The sequence below is a fragment of the Lissotriton vulgaris genome, chromosome 5 (assembly GCF_964263255.1).
Source record: "Lissotriton vulgaris chromosome 5, aLisVul1.2, whole genome shotgun sequence".
NCBI lineage: Eukaryota > Metazoa > Chordata > Amphibia > Caudata > Salamandridae > Lissotriton > Lissotriton vulgaris.
In genome coordinates, this window is record NC_141693.1 from 1,306,917,304 (window position 1) to 1,306,935,876 (window position 18,573).

Consider the following 18,573-nt stretch of genomic DNA (forward strand, 5'->3'; position numbering starts at 1 on the left):
TTTTGGCAGGAGAACCCAGGATATTTGTTCTGAAGCCCAGCTAATCCAGGATGACCTTAAATAGTTAACTGTAAAGTAGAGAAACGAAACTGTCTGGGTATTTATTTGTTATATTATGTTTTCTTGTGAAGCAGTTCAGAAGCCCAGAAACTGATCTGAGAAGTGCCTCGAGGTTCAGCTCTACGTCCCACTGTATTCAACATATATGTGACACAACTAGCTAATGCCATCTGCAACTGCAGCTTTAAAAGTCTCTCATACGCTGATGACAGTCACTCATACTGTCCCTCTCAGACAAAATATCTCCCAAGACAAGGAACAGGTTCACTGCCTACATGGCCGACGTCATCACCTGGACAAAGTGCAGTTGTCTCAACCTTAACACCGACAACATAAAAGTGATGATTTTTGGAAAAAAACACCTCATCCTTGAAATTCCATCTGGTGGCTGGCCAACCTCTGAGTCACACCCACCCTCAGCCCGTGCCCCGAACTTCACTATCATCATTGACGACAAACTAGACACATCCTCACAAGTCAACACTTTCGCAGCTGCATGCTTCCACTCCCTTAACCCCATCGCTGTGGCGGTTATTTTTCCTCTGTGCGGCTTTTTTCAAAAAGCCGCGTTAGATGACGAGCTGAGCTCGTCATCCGCACACGACCACCGTGGCTGATGACGAGCTTAGCTCGTCATCAGCAGCGAAGGGGTTAAGCTGCTGAAGAAGATCTTCAAATGTCTCCTGAGCAACACCTGGAAATCCCTCAACCATGCCATCATCACCAGCAAACATATTACAAGAAGCCCTGTGAGCTGGAATCACCAAGAAACTCACCAGACGACTACAGATCATACAGAACGTGGCAGCCAGACTAATACTTATATTTCCATGCAGAGCTCACATCACTCCACACCTCAGGGAGCTCCACTGGCTGACGATATGCAAGCAAGCCCAGTTCATGCTCCTCACCCACCCATTCAAAGCTCTACATAACACAGGACCAGAGTACCTGAACAACACTTCTCCCTCTACCAACCAACCACACACCTCATCTCAGCCGGACTCCTGCTCGAGAACGCCTTATGCATTCACAGTAACAGAGCAAGAGGCTCAACCTTTCCATACAGCGCTCCTAACGCATGGAAGGATCTTCCGTCCTATATATCAGTCCCCTTCTGTTTTCTTGAATTCCACAAGAAGCTGAAGATGTGGCTTTTTGTGTAACACGTCCTTGAGTAAGATCCGTCAACCTGCTAAGTGCCAGGAAATCCTTATGGGTAATGGCATTCTATATAAATACGCATACCATAAAATACCATAACAACTATCTTCACTTCCTTGCACCATACAGAAGCAGAAGACGGCCAGAGGCAGATGTTGCATTAGACAGGCCCACAGATCAGAGAAGAACAGCAAGTAAGCACAGAGTGAGAAAGCATGCAGCAAAAGGGTGCATACAGACTAGAGAGGGAAGGGCCAGACATGAGGCGGACCATACAGAGGGGCACAAACAGCCTCACTAATTGAATGAGAGCTTCACAAGAGGTTCTTAGAGGACAGTTTCACTCTTGGACATTCTCAGGGGTCCCATTCACTTCAGACAGGGGTCTTTCTTCTGACAGGGGTCTTTCTTCAGAGAGGGGTCTTTCTTCAGACAGGGGTCTTTCTTCAGACAGGGGCCTGTCTTCAGACAGGGGCCTTTCTTCAGACAGGGGTCTTTCTTCAGACAGGGGTCTTTCTTCAGATAGGGGCCTGTCTTCAGACAGGGGCCTTTCTTCAGACAGGGGTCTTTCTTCAGACAGGGGTCTGTCTTCAGACAGGGGCCTTTCTTCAGACAGGGGCCTTTCTTCAGACAGGGGTCTTTCAGTGAATGTGGGTGAGTCTTCCTAAAATGTCCCTCCTGCAGACCTTTGGCCTTTACATATCCAGGAACAACTAAAGAACACGCAACAGCATCTCAATGGACTCTACTGCTTGGATGGTTTGGGTTTCAACTGAGAAAAGAAGCATAAACCCACCTTGTGCCAATGCCAGATGCTGATTACACAGACAGGAGACTAAAGGAGATGAGGAGTCACAACACCCCTAAAGAACAATAACCAGGCACCAGTATGTAGGAAGGGGCAGGCACATCTCACATAGAGGGTATCATGTGGTAAGAGACAGAAAAGAAGCGAGAGGAGGACAAGGAAGCAGATTAAAAACAAGCTGTGCTCACCGACACAACATACTAAATCCACCGTGGCGGGTGCCAGGGGTCAGATGAGAAGACGTGCAGGGACGTGGGCTCAGAGATAAAAACAACTGTAATGATTGTAATAACATGAATGCGGAGGCAGGGGGTGGTAGTGGCAGTCCATAGCGAGTGCAGGGTGGTGATGAGGAGATGCTGGGTGATGGGACCACAGAAGAGATGTAACCAATAATGGCCGACACAATACGCGACAGCGGCACACAACAGGTGGAGAAGGATGCAGGCCATGGCAGGGGAGCCGGGGGGGGGGCGGGGGACAGGGGCAGAAGCGTGTTACATGGGTGCTCACATTGATCACTGAGGCTATCATCAGCGTACATCACTCAAGAACAGCTGCACCAGACTTATAGTTTTTATCTCCATAAATAGACAACAGATTCCTGGGAGAGTAAGTAATATGTCCCCAGGGGAACTTTTCATAGGTAACAGTTGAGAGCTCTCTTCCAGGCACTTCAGGGGGTCCTCATTGGCACCCGTGGTAAATGAGTTCAGCATTCCGATCACTCTGGAGCTATCCGTGGTGCTGAAACAGTTTCCAGGCGCGAACCTGAAAAGCAAGCTATGACCCGGTTCTAATCTAGAGCTGTCTTGAACCCACACAAAAGTATTAGGCCTCGTACCTCTATGTTCATTAAAGTTAGACTCGTTAGTGGTTGACTGCTCGATCTGCTGTTTATTATTTGATAAATTAAAGTGTTAATAAAGAGGTAAATATAATTCTAAAGTAATCACTTTAACTGGACATTCCACTTTTACTGTGATCTACCGTATCGTGCCTGTACCTTCCCACTAAGCCAGGCTTTGATGTGTCAAACCTGCTACCAAGAAGAGTCCAGAAGGATTCGGGGTCGAGGTTACCATCACAGCCCCGGTACCCAGCATCGGGATCAGTGGGAAACGCCCGGCGCCTCCCCTCCGATACTGAAGGGGTCCCTAAAGCTAAAAGGCTGTGGATCAGGGCCTGGCCCGTGGCACGCGCCGCATAGTCAGCAGAAGAGCCGCGCAGCCCGCCCCACGCACGCAGACCGGAAATAACTCGACGTTTCCCCACCAGCCGCCTGCGGGTCCTTCCACTGGTGGGCAGCCTCGGCACGTGCACTGGTCCCAGCGCCACCAGCAAGGGCACAACCCAGCATGCTCCCCGCCCTCCACTTCATTAGGCCGCAGCCGCTGTGCTCTGTTTACACTTGCAATACGTCCAGCCTTGAAATGGAGCCATCTTTACTGCGCGGATGATAAATTGGCCGTATTAAGGAATTCATTCAGCTTAAGAAAAAAGGATAATGTGTTTCCCTCCCCCACAAAGTCGTCTGGCAGGAGAACGAGCTGCGTGAAAAACGTAAACCAGGGCCGCTCCACTCGGAGGAGATGTTTGCTTGTGTTTGGGTGAGGGGTGTGTGCGTGCAATCGTGGGTGTGTTTGTGTCTTCGATCCTTTTAAAGTGCCCTACTTCCTGAACGAACAGTTTTCATGTCAGTATTTGACTAGGTGGAGTGTGCACGTGGTCGGCAGTCTGTTTATTAATGTTCGTACGAGTGAGTGAGTATTATTATTTCAAACTGTATATTTACGTGTCAGGGGCAGCATACAATGGGCACACTCGAATCCTACGTAACGGGATGTGACGCCACGGCTCTCTCGGCTCCCTGCACAAAGCAATCTCTCCCCTCTGACCTGAGGCCTGACCCCCATATTACCCCGCAGCAGGGGCGGCTCTAGGCTCATGGTGGCCCTGGGCAGGGAGCGTAGGTAGGGGGCCCCGGAAGAGGGGGTCCAGGCGGGTGGAGCGCAGAGGCCAGTGAAGAGGGGGGTTCAGGGTATTTGGAAGTGGAACATAGCCGGAGGCCGCCAAATCCCTGCCAGGGTCCGCCACGCAAATATGTATCCATCCTCAGAGGATTATTATATTAAGGATATATATTGGCGTGGTGGCCCCTGGGGTTTGGTGGCCCTGTGCAGATGCACAGCTTGCACATGCCTAAGGCCGCCCCTGCCCGCAGAGAAGGGATCACGTGAAAATCACGGACCGGAAGTACATTTCCCTATCAGGCAAAGACACATGCACCAAAGCAAGAATAAAGGCAAAAAAAAAACAGGACGGTGACGAAGGGAACTGGCAGGAATGAGAAAGAACCGCATAAGTGAGTTTAAGAGGAAAGAAGCGTAGGGTGGTGGAAGAAAGAGGCATGAAGTGGAATCAAGAGAGAAAACTTTGGTATTTACAACCTGGCATTTGACAGCATAGGCAGTGGACTACTAACAAAGGGATGGGACACTGAACTGTATGTGTTTGTTTGTGTGTTTATTTCTTATAGGCTAACATAACAGGATTACACTTGTAAAGTGCGTTTTAGAAGCAAAACTCCCTCAAAAATGTTGGTGAAGCTTGCAAATGTGTGCATTTAAGCTATTCCTGGGCGGAGTTCATGGAGGTCTGCATGACTTAAAAACTCTGCCGTGCTACGCGGATTTTTGTAAGCGGTGGAGTGCATTATGTCGCACCGTTCACCCGGATTTTAAGCCTGGGTGTTTTGTCCCGTGCTGTAAAATCAGCGTGAGCGTATCCACACACTGGGCAAGAGGGCGCTGCCTCTTGCTTCCTCTCGAGAAGATGTTCTTCTCGAGCGGCAGCTTCCTAAACGCAAACTGAAGGTTTCTCATCCCGCATTGAGCAATCTAACCGGTAGGTGGTCTGGAGTTAAATTTTCTTGCTAGCTCTCGCCAACTAAACGTTGGCGAGCTCGGGCGAGGAAAAAACTGTGGTCCACTCCACAGAGTTTTTTAGAACTCCAAGTGCTACACAAAGTGGGAAAAACTCCTCAAACTCAGTGAGCGGAATTTCATGCCCAGGCCTAATTTAAACCGTCTTTTACTCGTACAGACTCCCTGCTCATGAATTTGCTCATATGACAATTCCATGAAACTGGCCATGAGAACAAATGCACTTAGACAGAAATGAGAACGCAAAAAGCGTCAGATTGGAACCCAGTGTTACTTTATTTGAGGTCATCAGTGGTGGATTTTTCAAATGCAGGAGTGGGAACTTCAGAGCTGTTTTGTTCATTTTCACACCTAGTATATCAAAGAAAAGATTGTCCCAGGACCTTACATCACATAGTAAAGCACGCATGGGGGAATGGAGGAGTGCTGGATGCTGGGGAAGCACAGGCATTGTGGGGGATGCTGCAGATGGGGTCCTGAGCTGCCCTATGTGAAAGGTTAGTTCAATGTGTGGTATCCAAGAGGTGGAGGATGTTTACCCGATGCAAAAATCTATGTTGATTTGTAAACCACTAATTGGCTGGGACATCCCTGCTTCGAGGCCTTTCAAACCAGAAACAGTCTCTGACCAATGCGGGTTAACGTCGAAGATAATCTATTCTTCCCCACAAATCGCGTACACCTGGCGAGCCTTAGGAACGCAAAGGGCTGCCATACAATCTCTCTAGCAGAGCATATTGCAGATGCTGGGGAGCTTCATCCCAAGTGCCATAGTAAATTCTGCACCTCCAAAAGTTAACTCATTCTACCCTCATCCAAGCAGACACCATAGAATAGATTGGCCAATTCAGTCACTTGAGAAAGGTTGAGCAGCGTGTACCCCAAACCAGCAGGCATCGCAGGATTCAGTTGTGCATATTTAGAATCACCACCTTGTTCCATGTCTGATACCCACTCTGGAAGCGATGACTCAGCTACAGACACCTAGAAGAGGCTGTAAGCTACTACCAGCTCACAGCTCTGTCTTACAAAGCCGCACTGCAACTAGGTGCCGCTATGGAAGGTCCACCGCAATCTTGTAAGCATCTGAGTGCTGCTCACTGCTGCGAGCAGTGATGTAGTACTCCGGTTTTCATGTACTTATAGCAGTTCGCAGCTTTGTCTGAAGCCAGGGCTCTTCGCTGTCATACATTTCTTACAGTCATTCTCCCAAGACACTCTGATTGAAGGCATTGTACATTCAAATATTGCATCTCAAAAAGCGACTCAAATCCTTGGCCAGAAGATGTGTGTATTCACATTGCACAATAAACAAACACTGCTGGCACCAGTGGGCCTTGTCTGCAGAGTGAAGCTCTTCCCACTGAAGACAGACTTCAAACCTGCCAAGCAGTCTTTGATCCTTTCCCATCTGGGTGGGGGTAATGCCTTCCTGGCCCACACTCGCGATCCGCTTTACTCCACTGAACAGCCTCCTCCATACAGCCGCAAGCCTCATCAAAGGGCTTCGCAAATACAGCAGATTTACACTTATCCTCTCAGAACTGCACCGGATCCCAGCCCGGCCCTATCGCAAGCATGACCTGCTGCGTGTTTAGAAGGCAGCCCATTCCACAGCTACCATGTCCTAGTGGCCAAAGTCAATGTCTCCTCCAAGCAAGCGCATCACAGAGGCTAGAAGTCAGCCAATGCAAGAAAGTAAGACGCCAGGCATTCTCCAGCCATGTGGCGAGGGTCTGGGATGCCATACCCTACAAGCTCCATCGCTTCTCCACTCTGTAAGGGGTGGAAGCTCAAACAACACCTCATCGCAGTGGGCTCGTCAGGATGCCAGCCCATCCTATGAATCCTCAATACCACCCTTCAAACTGCTCACAATCCACAGCTGCACCTTTCTCCACATGAACGTGTCCCTTCCTGTTCTGCAGCTTTGCACCCATCCCCTCTATGTGCTGACACCGTCTACCCAGCTGTATCCTCTCTCCTTCTGCGCTACCCACTGTAACCCCTCCCGTGCATGGTTCCAATGCTTTGTAATTATCTTTCTACAATAGGGTAACACACATACGTATATCCATACATACATTAATAGACAGGAAAAGCCCATGTGGTCTTGCTGTTTGGGGGTGCCAGGCCACAAGCAGAGGGTATAGGGATCACCAGCACCTCCTTGCAATCTGTTCCCTGTCTCCAAGAGTTTACAGAGCTATCCTCAAAGCACCTAGCTGAGGTGGGAGCTGCTCAGAGGCTGGCAGGCAGCAGCGATCTCAGGATAGCACCTGAGAGGACAGAGGATTTGGGATCCTGGATGCTGAAATATAGAAATAGCTCTAACCTGACACTCTCTGGAAGCACGGTACGTACACACTTGAGACGATAGAAGGATCTCTTCACATGAACCATCACCTCACTGCCATCGTGGTGAAGAAAGGTTTGAGGCAGGATAACTACCGGGTATCTAGCAGCTGGCCAGCTAGGAGAGGGTCAGTCACCCCAAAACTGCTGGTAGACCAGCTGAAGCCTACTGTTTCGGTGGCCCGCATTCAGAACTGGCATCCTGACACGTCCACTATAGAGAACTAGTATCCTGTAGAGTCTAGTATCGCAAATTAGTATCAATAGTATCCTGTAGAGTCTAGTATTGAATACTGGTATCAACAGTATCCTGTAGAGTCTAGTATCAATAACTAGTATCAACAGTATCCTGTAGAGTCTAGTATCAATAACTAGTATCAGCAGTATGCTGTAGAGCCTAGTATCAATAACTAGTATCAATAGTATCCTGTAGAGTCTAGTATTGAATACTGGTATCAACAGTATCCTGTAGAGTCTAGTATCAATAACTAGTATCAACAGTATCCTGTAGAGTCTAGTATCAATAATTAGTATCAGCAGTATGCTGTAGAGGCTAGTATCAATAACTAGTATCAATAGTATCCTGTAGAGTCTAGTATTGAATACTGGTATCAACAGTATCCTGTAGAGTCTAGTATCAATAACTAGTATCAACAGTATCCTGTAGAGTCTAGTATCAATAACTAGTATCAGCAGTATGCTGTAGAGCCTAGTATCAATAACTAGTATCAATAGTATCCTGTAGAGTCTAGTATTGAATACTGGTATCAACAGTATCCTGTAGAGTCTAGTAGCAATAACTAGTATCAACAGTATCCTGTAGAGTCTAGTATCAATAACTAGTATCAGCAGTATGCTGTAGAGCCTAGTACTGAGAATTAGTATCGGCAGTAAGCTGTAAAGTCTATCATATAGAACTAATATTGGCAGTATCGTGTAGAAGATAGTATCGAGAAGTAGTATTGGTTGTATCCTGTAGAGTCTAGTATCAGCAGTATCCTTTATAGTCTAGTATTGAGAACTAGTATCAGCGGTATACTGTAGAGTCTAGTATCAATAACTAGTATCAGCAGTATGCTGTAGAGTCTAGTACTGAGAACTAGTATCAGCAGTAAGCTTTAAAGTCTATCATAGAGAACTAATATTGGCAGAACCCTGTAGAGTATAGTATCAAGAAGTAGAATCGGTTGTATCCTGTAGAGTCTAGTATCAGCAGTATCCTGTATAGTCTAGTATCGAGAACTAGTATCAGTGGTATGCTGTAGAGTCTAGTATTGAGAACTAGTATCTGCAGTATCCTGTATAGTCTAGTATCGAGAACTAGTATCAGCAGTATGCTGTAGAGTCTAGTATTGAGAACTAGTATTGGCAGTAGCCTTTAAAGTCTATCATAGAGAATTAATATTGGCAGAACCCTGTAGAGACTAGTATTGTGAAGTAATATTGGTAGTATCCTGTAGAGTCGAGTATCAGCAGTATCCTGTAGAGTCTAGTATCAGCAGTATCCTGTAGAGTCTAGTATCGAGAACTAGTATCAGCGGTATACTGTAGAGTCTAGTATAAAGAACTAGTATCAGAAGTAACCTGTAGAGTCTAGTATTGAGAACTAGTATCAGCAGTATGATGTTGAGTCTAGTATTGAGAACTAGTATCAGCAGTAACCTGCAGAGTCTAGTATTGAGAACTAGTATCAGCAGTATGATGTTGAGTCTAGTATTGAGAACTAGTATCAGCAGTAACTTGTAGAGTCTAGTATTGAAAACTAGTATCAGCAGTAACCTGTAGAGTCTAGTATTGAGAACTAGTATCAGCAGTAACCTGTAAAGTCTAGCATAGAGAACTAATATTGGTAGTATGCTGTAGAGTCTAGTATAGAAAACTAGTATCAGCAGTAACCTGTAGAGTCTAGTATCGAGAACTAGTATTAGCAGCATGCTGTAGAGTCTAGTATTGAGAACTAGTATCAGCGGTAACCTGTGGAGTTTAGTACAGAGAACTAGTACTGCTAGTATCTTGTAGAGTCTATTATCGAGAACTAGTATCAGCAGTATGCTGTAGAGTCTACCATTGAGAACTAGTATAGGCAGTAACCTGTGTAGTCTAGTATAGAGAACTAGTATTACTAGTAACCTGTAGAGTCTAGTGTAGAGAACTAGTATTGCTAGTAACCTATAGAGTCTAGTACCGAGAACTAGTATTGCTAGTATCCTGTAGAGTCTTGCACCGAGAACTAGTATTAGCAGTATGCTGTGGAGTCTAGTGTTGAGAACTAGTATCAGCAGTATGCTGTAGAGTCTAGTGTTGAGAACTAGTATTGGTAGTAACCTGTGGAGTCTAGTAAAGAGAACTAGTATTACTAGTACCTTGTAGAGTCTAGTATAGAGAACTAGTATTGTTAGTATCCTGTAGAGTCTAGTATCGAGAACTATTATCCGCAGTATGCTGTGGAGTCTAGTGTTGAGAGCTAGTATCAGCGGTATGCTGTGGAGTCTAGTATTGAGCACTAGTATCAGCAGTATGCTGTGGAGTCTAGTATTGAGCACTAGTATCAGCAGTATGCTGTGGAGTCTAGTATTGAGCACTAGTATCAGCAGTATGCTGTGGAGTCTAGTGTTGAGAACTAGTATCAGCGGTATGCTGTGGAGTCTAGTATTGAGAACTAGTATTGGCAGTAGCCTTTAAAGTCTATCATAGAGAATTAATATTGGCAGAACCCTGTAGAGCAGTGTTCTTCAATCTGTGGGGCGGGCCCCCCTGGGGGGGGCGCAATGCCATCCCAGGGGGGGCGCGACGCCATCCTAAACTCTTATCATTGTTTCCCATCTCTCAAGTCGTTTTCTTTCCGGTATTTCTTTACCCACTGACGTTCCACCAATGAGGCTGCAGCAGCATAGATGGCAGAAAGTGCCACGAAATTTGCTTTCAAGTAACTGCTGCATACACCAACTTGTTTCTTCATTCCTGCTGTTTGTTTTGTGGTTTTACCGCAGCGCAGTGTAATATATATTGTACACACTTTCTGTATTAGTTATTGTTTAAGCTTGCCTTATCTTCACGAGCTCTCATGTGTGTTCATTCTGTTATTGGCATGTGCGCAATAGTTGTTATACGCGCATGCTGTGTAATTATTATTTAAACAAGCAAGTGTTGAAAAAGCATTCTCGTGCTTCCAACCTCCTCCTTGAAGTATGAACGGTCTCAACTAAAAGATTCCGTTTGGACTTCAAGGTGGAATGACGCACTCCAGTGGTGACTTCATTATACTTAAATAAATCATCAAATTATCTTCAAACCTGCTTAGTTGGATCTTTTTTATTTTGTCAAGAAGCACTTCATTTCACGCAGTGAAGTAGTTTGCTGGTCTCTTGACGCCTTGGAAGATCCGCAACAGGTAAGTGGAGTGGGCTTTTGTAATGGAATTGCACCTTAATATACTGCTGGGCCATTTAGTGCTGCCCAGTTTTCGATGGTGTGTGAGTGAGAAAGTGAAGGAATGGGTGGATGTCAGAGTGGTTTAGTGAAAGGATGAATGAAAGGGTGAATGGATGGATAATGAGAGAAAGGATGGATGGGTGAGTGGAAGGATGGATGGATGAGAGAAAAGCTAAATAGATGGATGTATGGGTGGAAGGATGAGTGAAATGGATGGATTGATAAGTGAAAGGGTGGATGGACGAATGAAAGGGTGGACGTAAGGATGGATGAGCGAGTGAAAGGGATGGTAGATGAGTGAAGGAGTGAAAGGGTGGATGGATGAGAGAGGGTGGATGAGTGATAGGGTCAATGGATGGATTCATGAATGGATGAGTAGATGGTTGGGTGGGTGGATGGAAGGCTGGATGATGCCTAAGAGAAAGAGGGATGGAGAGAGAAAGGGAGGAAGGATGACTAAAAGGGTGAATGGATGGAAGGGTGAGTGACTGGATGGATGGATGGATGAGTAAGTGAAAGAAAGGCTGGATGGGTGAAAGGTTAAAATGGCTGGATGGATGGATGAGTATACAGATGGATAGGGTGAAAGGGTGGATGGAGGGATGGATGAGTGAAACGATGGATTGAAGGATATATGATGGATAGGTTTGCAAATGGTTGAATATGTGTGGCCATGGATGGGCACACAGATGGAAGGACATGGTGAAATGAATGAATGGTGAAAGACTGAATGATGGATGAAAGAATGATTACACCTTGTAGCCCCATTATCTTCAGAAAATTGACTTTCACATTTATGAGTCATTATCTTTATATAATATGTGTGTGATGTAAAGCACTCCAACACCCTGCTGTACATACTTGGGATGAGTAGCACTATAAAAGAAATCAAATACACATGAGGGACGGTCTATCCGAAGATGAGGGGCACCATTGGAGGGTGGTAGCAAGGCGGACTGGCCGCACCGAGCATCAGGGATTTCTCTGAGAGGCTGGAAAGGTGGGGGCGGGTTTGTTACTCGGGTCTGACACTGGAAAGTTCCTTGTATATCCAGCATTCTTTAGGCAACAATGAAAGCGGCATCAAATATTCAGTTGTGGTTCACCAGGGTCTGGTGACTAATGTACCTGCTGGAAGATTGAGTTTTGAGCTGTGTAATAAGCCTCTGTCATTTAACCTCACCCACTCACAAACCTGCAGTTAGCCTATCACACTTACTGAGTTGGACATTATTTGCATGATATGGCCCGGGATATGAAGGTGGCGGTCGGTTATGTTGTGTACGAGATATCAGAAATTTGTGTCAGGTGGCGGGGGGGGGCCAACATTTAAAAAAAATAAGCTGGGGGGGCTCAGCCTACAAAAGTTTGAAGACCTCTGCTGTAGAGACTAGTATTGTGAAGTAGTATTGGTAGTATCCTGTAGAGTCGAGTATCAGCAGTATCCTGTAGAGTCTAGTATCAGCAGTATCCTGTAGAGTCTAGTATCAGCAGTATCCTGTAGAGTCTAGTATCGAGAACTAGTATCAGCGGTATACTGTAGAGTCTAGTATAAAGAACTAGTATCAGAAGTAACCTGTAGAGTCTAGTATTGAGAACTAGTATCAGCAGTATGATGTTGAGTCTAGTATTGAGAACTAGTATCAGCAGTAACCTGTAGAGTCTAGTATTGAGAACTAGTATCAGCAGTATGATGTTGAGTCTAGTATTGAGAACTAGTATTAGCAGTAACCTGTAGAGTCTAGTATTGAAAACTAGTATCAGCAGTAACCTGTAGAGTCTACTATTGAGAACTAGTATCAGCAGTAACCTGTAAAGTCTAGCATAGAGAACTAATATTGGTAGTATGCTGTAGAGTCTAGTATAGAAAACTAGTATCAGCAGTAACCTGTAGAGTCTAGTATCGAGAACTAGTATTAGCAGCATGCTGTAGAGTCTAGTATTGAGAACTAGTATCAGCGGTAACCTGTGGAGTTTAGTAGAGAGAACTAGTACTGCTAGTATCTTGTAGAGTCTATTATCGAGAACTAGTATCAGCAGTATGCTGTAGAGTCTACCATTGAGAACTAGTATAGGCAGTAACCTGTGTAGTCTAGTATAGAGAACTAGTATTACTAGTAACCTGTAGAGTCTAGTGTAGAGAACTAGTATTGCTAGTAACCTATAGAGTCTAGTACCGAGAACTAGTATTGCTAGTATCCTGTAGAGTCTTGCACCGAGAACTAGTATTAGCAGTATGCTGTGGAGTCTAGTGTTGAGAACTAGTATCAGCAGTATGCTGTAGAGTCTAGTGTTGAGAACTAGTATTGGTAGTAACCTGTGGAGTCTAGTAAAGAGAACTAGTATTACTAGTACCTTGTAGAGTCTAGTATAGAGAACTAGTATTGCTAGTATCCTGTAGAGTCTAGTATCGAGAACTATTATCCGCAGTATGCTGTGGAGTCTAGTGTTGAGAGCTAGTATCAGCGGTATGCTGTGGAGTCTAGTATTGAGCACTAGTATCAGCAGTATGCTGTGGAGTCTAGTATTGAGCACTAGTATCAGCAGTATGCTGTGGAGTCTAGTATTGAGCACTAGTATCAGCAGTATGCTGTGGAGTCTAGTGTTGAGAACTAGTATCAGCGGTATGCTGTGGAGTCTAGTTTTGAGCACTAGTATCAGCAGTATGCTGTGGAGTCTAGTATTGAGCACTAGTATCAGCAGTATGCTGTGGAGTCTAGTGTTGAGAACTAGTATCAGCGGTATGCTGTGGAGTCTAGTGTTGAGAACTAGTATCAGCGGTATGCTGTAGAGTCTAGTATTAAGAACAAGTATAGGTAGTAACCTGTGGAGTCTAGTAAAGAGAACTAGTATTACTAGTACCTTGTAGAGTCTAGTATAGAGAACTAGTAGTGCTAGTATACTGTAGAGTCTAGTACCGAGAACTAGTAACAGCAGTATGCTGTAGAGTCTAGTATTGAGCACTAGTATCAGCGGTATGCTGTAAAGTCTAGTATTGAGAGCTAGTATCGGCAGTAACCTGTGGTGTCTAGTATAGAGAACCAGTATTACTAGTATCCTGTAGAGTCTGGTATCGAGAACTAGTATCAGCAGTATCATGTAGCATCTAGTATCGAGTACTGGTATTGACAGTATCCTGTAGAGTCTAGTATCCAGAATTGGTATTCTATCGTGTCTGCTATCAGGAACTGGTTTGACAGTCTTTGGCTGAGGTAGTATCAAAAACGGTAACCAGTCGAGTCTGGTATTGAGACAGTATCGAGAACTGGTTTACTGTTGGATTGCTCTCCATAACTGGTATCGAGTCTGGCATCAGTCAAAGGCTGGTATCCTTTCGAGCGTGGTATCAGAACAAATGCCCTGTCAGATTCAGAGCCACTTAGACAAACGTTGGGTGAAGATGAAACTGCCTGGTCTGTGAACCCTCCACACACAGCTCAGGACGTTCTGTTTTATGGAGTGCACGATTTTCTACGTTTGAGGCAGCCACTAGTGACAATGAGTGGGAATCGATGCGTGACACCTTGGGCGCTCATTGTTTTAAAGCACATGTCTATCTTACAGTGTGTGGGTGTTTCTTTGTGGGTGTTTGTGAGCGTCTGATGCACAGTGCATGGAGATGGGCAGTTCTGCATGTGTGGCACTTGTCTCTGTGGCTGCTCGCGTGTCTCACCTTAGTATTTAAGAATGGAAGTAGAGCTGTGTTTCTTACGCCTGCTGCCTTGTTTCCTGCCTGTGCCTGTGCCTCCTGAGTGAGCCTCTTTAAGCGCACTGTACTGTTTTTGCGCGCGAGCATAAGTGCGTCATTAAAAAGAACATTCCTCCATCAGCAAAAGCAAAGAACTAATTTCCAATTCCGTAGCTGCCATATTGTCCAAGGGAGAAGGGGGAATTCACTAATTTGAGGAAAGATTAGCAAAACCAGCGTGATTGGGAAGATGGGAGAAATCCCACGGGCTGCCAGGGAGCTGTAGATCAAAACCATTAGCGGTAATTGCCATCGAAGGGATCGGCGTACAGCAACAAATCCTGATGAATAACCAAAATAAACAGGGTCCTCGCGCAGGCGCGCGCGCCGGCCAGGCCTCGGAGGAGCAAACCGTGACACTGGCGCTGCGCGCGTGGAAGGAGCTTGGGGGCGGGGCCTCGCGGCACTAGAAATGCTAAAGGCGCTCCAAGAGTGTGCGACTTCCATTCTGCGTCACAGCGCTGCCCCAATACCACTGAAAAAGGTAAAACACCAAACGTGTTCTCTCCCAGAACCATCCGGCCTCGTTCCTATGAGTTTCAGTGTATGGTTGGTCTGTAGCACGAGCCGCGCTCTAAGCTCTACGCTCTCCTGGGGTCCGAGGCTGTAGGATGCAGTAGGGCAATTCCATAGTGTAGGCGTGCGTGGTTGGGTTCACTTATTACATGAATTAGTTTTAACAGTAAGGCAAGTGGGTGAAGAACCGTACTGGGGCGGTAAGAATCGCCGTCATACCACTGACCGTGGCAATGCCGGGGGTGGTAGAGAGATTAGGGATGTAAGGGAGCGTGGCAGAGGAGTCCCGAAGCCTTCACTCGTCTTCCTCACCTGGGGTCAAAGAGATATGGTTCCAAGGGAGAAGAGGCCTCGCACGGCCCTCTTAAAATGTGCGTGACTGCCTCTGAGAGAGGAAGTGAGTGAGTGAGTGAGTGAGTGAGTGAGTGAGTGAGTGATTGATTCAGTGCAGATAATGGAGCAAAGTGTGAAATCATTCAACTGTACAATCCATGTGGCTCTTCTGGCTGCGTTACCTTAGGGACCTGGCCGTTCATTTATGTGAGATTGAGGGGTCTCCGTCCCAGCAATAATGTATGCGAGGGGCCCAAGTCAAAACGGGCAGGACCTTTTCAGGTGGTAATCTCGCCTGACCCGACCTGCCTCTAATATGGTTAGGTTCGGTTGTTTTATAGACACGTATCAGCCCCTCATCTGTTTCAGGTCGTGTTCCCTGCTTGGGGTGCCCCGGCACTAGTTGATTGGTGCTGCAAACTAATAATAGGTGAGTGTTGGTCCGCCGTTTCAGGGGCTGGGGCCTGGCACTGCGATCATGGTCCTCGCCCCGGGTCATCGAGCACCTGACTAAGGGCATTCCCCAGCCACACCTGGCATCTGGCCTCCGCTAAGCTGCTCGTGAGAACTGGGGCACAGCTCCACCTATCAATCGGCAGACCTGTCTCCCATGGTCGGGAGGGCGGGGAGAAATCATCCCCATCCCCACAACCCTCCTTTGGCTCTCCCGCTCCTCTCAACACACAGAAACCTTTCACCATAACGTGAACCACAACCCAGCCAACATCGTTATAAATAGTCGTGCGGGTTCGGGTGCCATTATGTGAAACACAAATAAAATGGGATATGTAAGAACTCTTTTTGACAATATTTGAATAACATCTAAATTGTCGGATACTCACGCAAAGCGCGTGACATTGGCTTGCCTCTGATCCCAAGGCAGGCGGAAGTGTCCGTCTCGTGGCGTGTTACCAAGCGATGTGAAGCAGCCAGCAAGCCCGCTGGGCGGACTGGGAATATATAAATTCATTTGACCACTCACATCTGGCTCAGTCGCTCTTCCCACACCCCGAGAGTGTTAAGACGGCTTCAGACGCTTCCCCGGCAGTATTGGGAGGGCAGTGCGCCTGACCTGCCCCCGCCTCTCTTCTCGGGGTACGCAGGAGATATGAGCAAATAATTCTCGCAGGCAGCGGTGTGGAATGGAGAGACATAACTCAGACGTCCTCGGCGCACCGCTCGTGTTTTATTACAGCCCATTAGCAGCGCCCTTCTGCTCAGGGCTCGCTGTGCGAGGCATAGCTCAGCTCTGCCCGAGATCCCTGGCAGGGCGGCTGCGAGCGCCCCGGCGTCAGGTGCAGGGCAGGCGGGGGGCACTCTGCACACACACTCTCACCGCCGGCTTCCCCCACTGCCGGGAATGACGCGATACAACCGCCGTCTCTAGTGGTTTACAATCATCCATTGCCCACGCCTCTACTACACCCCTCGCCCCTACCAGTGTCATATTACAACCAGGCTACGCGAGGCCCTCAAGTACTTGTGCCATATTTTTACCGATAAGATAACCCTTTCCCTGCTGGAAACAGAATATGGGCTGGGATTGCCCAAAACAACACACACACACAAGCAACGCAGACCTACCTGTGCAAGAGGGTGCAGTCTGCACACGTGCGTCTTCCACGAAATTGGACGTTAGGGGGTCACCCACGGGTGCGTGACAATGTCCGGGCCCAGAGAGTGCGTCCCGGGAGCTGTCCACACAGCGCTGGTGCTGGAATGTCCTAGCGTTTTCCGTGCAATCACCACAGGTGCATGGGAGCAGCAGGAGGCACTGTATGTCCCTGGCACTGCAGCAGGTGCAGGAGACCCCGGCGCAGCAGCACAAAGACGCCGACACAAGCAGGTGCTGAAAAAAACAGGTGCAGGGCTCCCTGGTGCAGAGCAAGCCCGGGAGACCCCGGAGAAGAGGTAAGAGCAGGAAATCTCTGCTCGGGAGCGTGCGCTGGAAGACGCTGTTGTAAGTGCAGAATTGGAAGATCCTGGTGCACAATCAGCTGAAGGTATGAGGATCCCGGCGCAGCCGCAGATGTTGTACACCGTAATGTAAAATCAGATTAGACGGGCCCTAGTGCAGAAACGGGCGCAGGAGACCCACGGACAAAATCAGATGCTTAAGTCCTAGTGATGAAGCTAGTGCAGGAAACCCTGGCGCGATCTGAGGTGCACTAGACCCCAGTGCAGAAGCAGGGGCAAGGAGTCCTGGTGCAGAAGTGGAGCGGCAGACACTTTTGCAGAAGCAAGTCCAGTGGCGGAAGAGGGGTGGTCCTGGTACAGAGCGTTTCAGGGGTCCGGGCGAAGAGGTGGTGCATGGGGTTCCTGGCGTAGAAGACCCTGCTGTTAAACCAGGTGCTGGGCACTCTCCTTCCCCAGGAGAAGATGCGTGAGGTCGGGTTTTTCTGTTAAAAATGAGATGCTCGGGAAAAACTAAAGATTGGCACTCTCAGAAGGCGTCCTGGGGTATTCTGTCCTCACCAAAGACGCTAGCCTGTGCAACCCCCACTGGCTATGAGGGGGGATGACCCTGGGCACTCGGCGGGTTCAGCCACACTTACATCTCAGGGAGCAGGTGAACCTTTCCTCTCTTGGAGCATAAGCCACAAACTCTCTTCAGGGATCTTGCGAAGGCACCGCGCGCGCCAATATCATCGGCACGTCTTCTAGCCGCTTCTACGCAAGCCCCACAGGTGCAGAAGGGTGCCAGTCGAGTGGATTTCTCGGGCAGCTGTCCCCCCTGTGCTGGAATGAGATGGCTCCTGTTCGAGCCGGGACTCGGCCCGTCACGGGTAGTGGTGAGGATGGTGAGGGAGAGTCTTTGCTGCAGGTGAACCGAATCTGCCTTCCTAAGGCGCTGTCCCGGCTGTACTAGTGCTGAACTCAAACAGCGCTCTCTGTCAGGTCTCTCCCAGGGAGCTGTCCGGGCTCTCCGAGTGCTGCCCCTGCGGGCTCTCTCTCTGTCCTGCAGTCACTAAAGGTGTCAGACCCGGGTACCGGAAGTCTTCCTCCGCGTGCAGCGGTTCACGCAGCCCTGGTGCTCTCCAGCCGCGCACATGCAATCATCACATGTGCAGGAACGTACCTGCCTCCTCCGAGGGCAGATGAGAGGTCTGCCCCAGGGCACGGCCCAATGTCTGTCCCGCAGAAACTGCCCTTCCACCGGACGTAGGCACTGCGCTCCCCGGGCTACCTCGGCAGCGGCGATGAATATTTCA

At 47.8% G+C, this 18,573-nt stretch overlaps 1 protein-coding gene across 1 annotated transcript in view; it reads right to left on the reverse strand.

Moving 5' to 3' along the window:
* GRM4 (glutamate metabotropic receptor 4) overlaps positions 1-17,002 on the reverse strand; it is a 1,245,640-nt gene extending 1,228,638 nt beyond the window's left edge. Inside the window, exon 1 of the mRNA XM_086923193.1 lies at positions 16,946-17,002. The gene's annotated coding sequence lies outside the window, so the exon portion shown is untranslated. The remainder of the gene's footprint in view (positions 1-16,945) is intronic.
* Between the last annotated feature and the right edge of the window lie 1,571 nt (positions 17,003-18,573).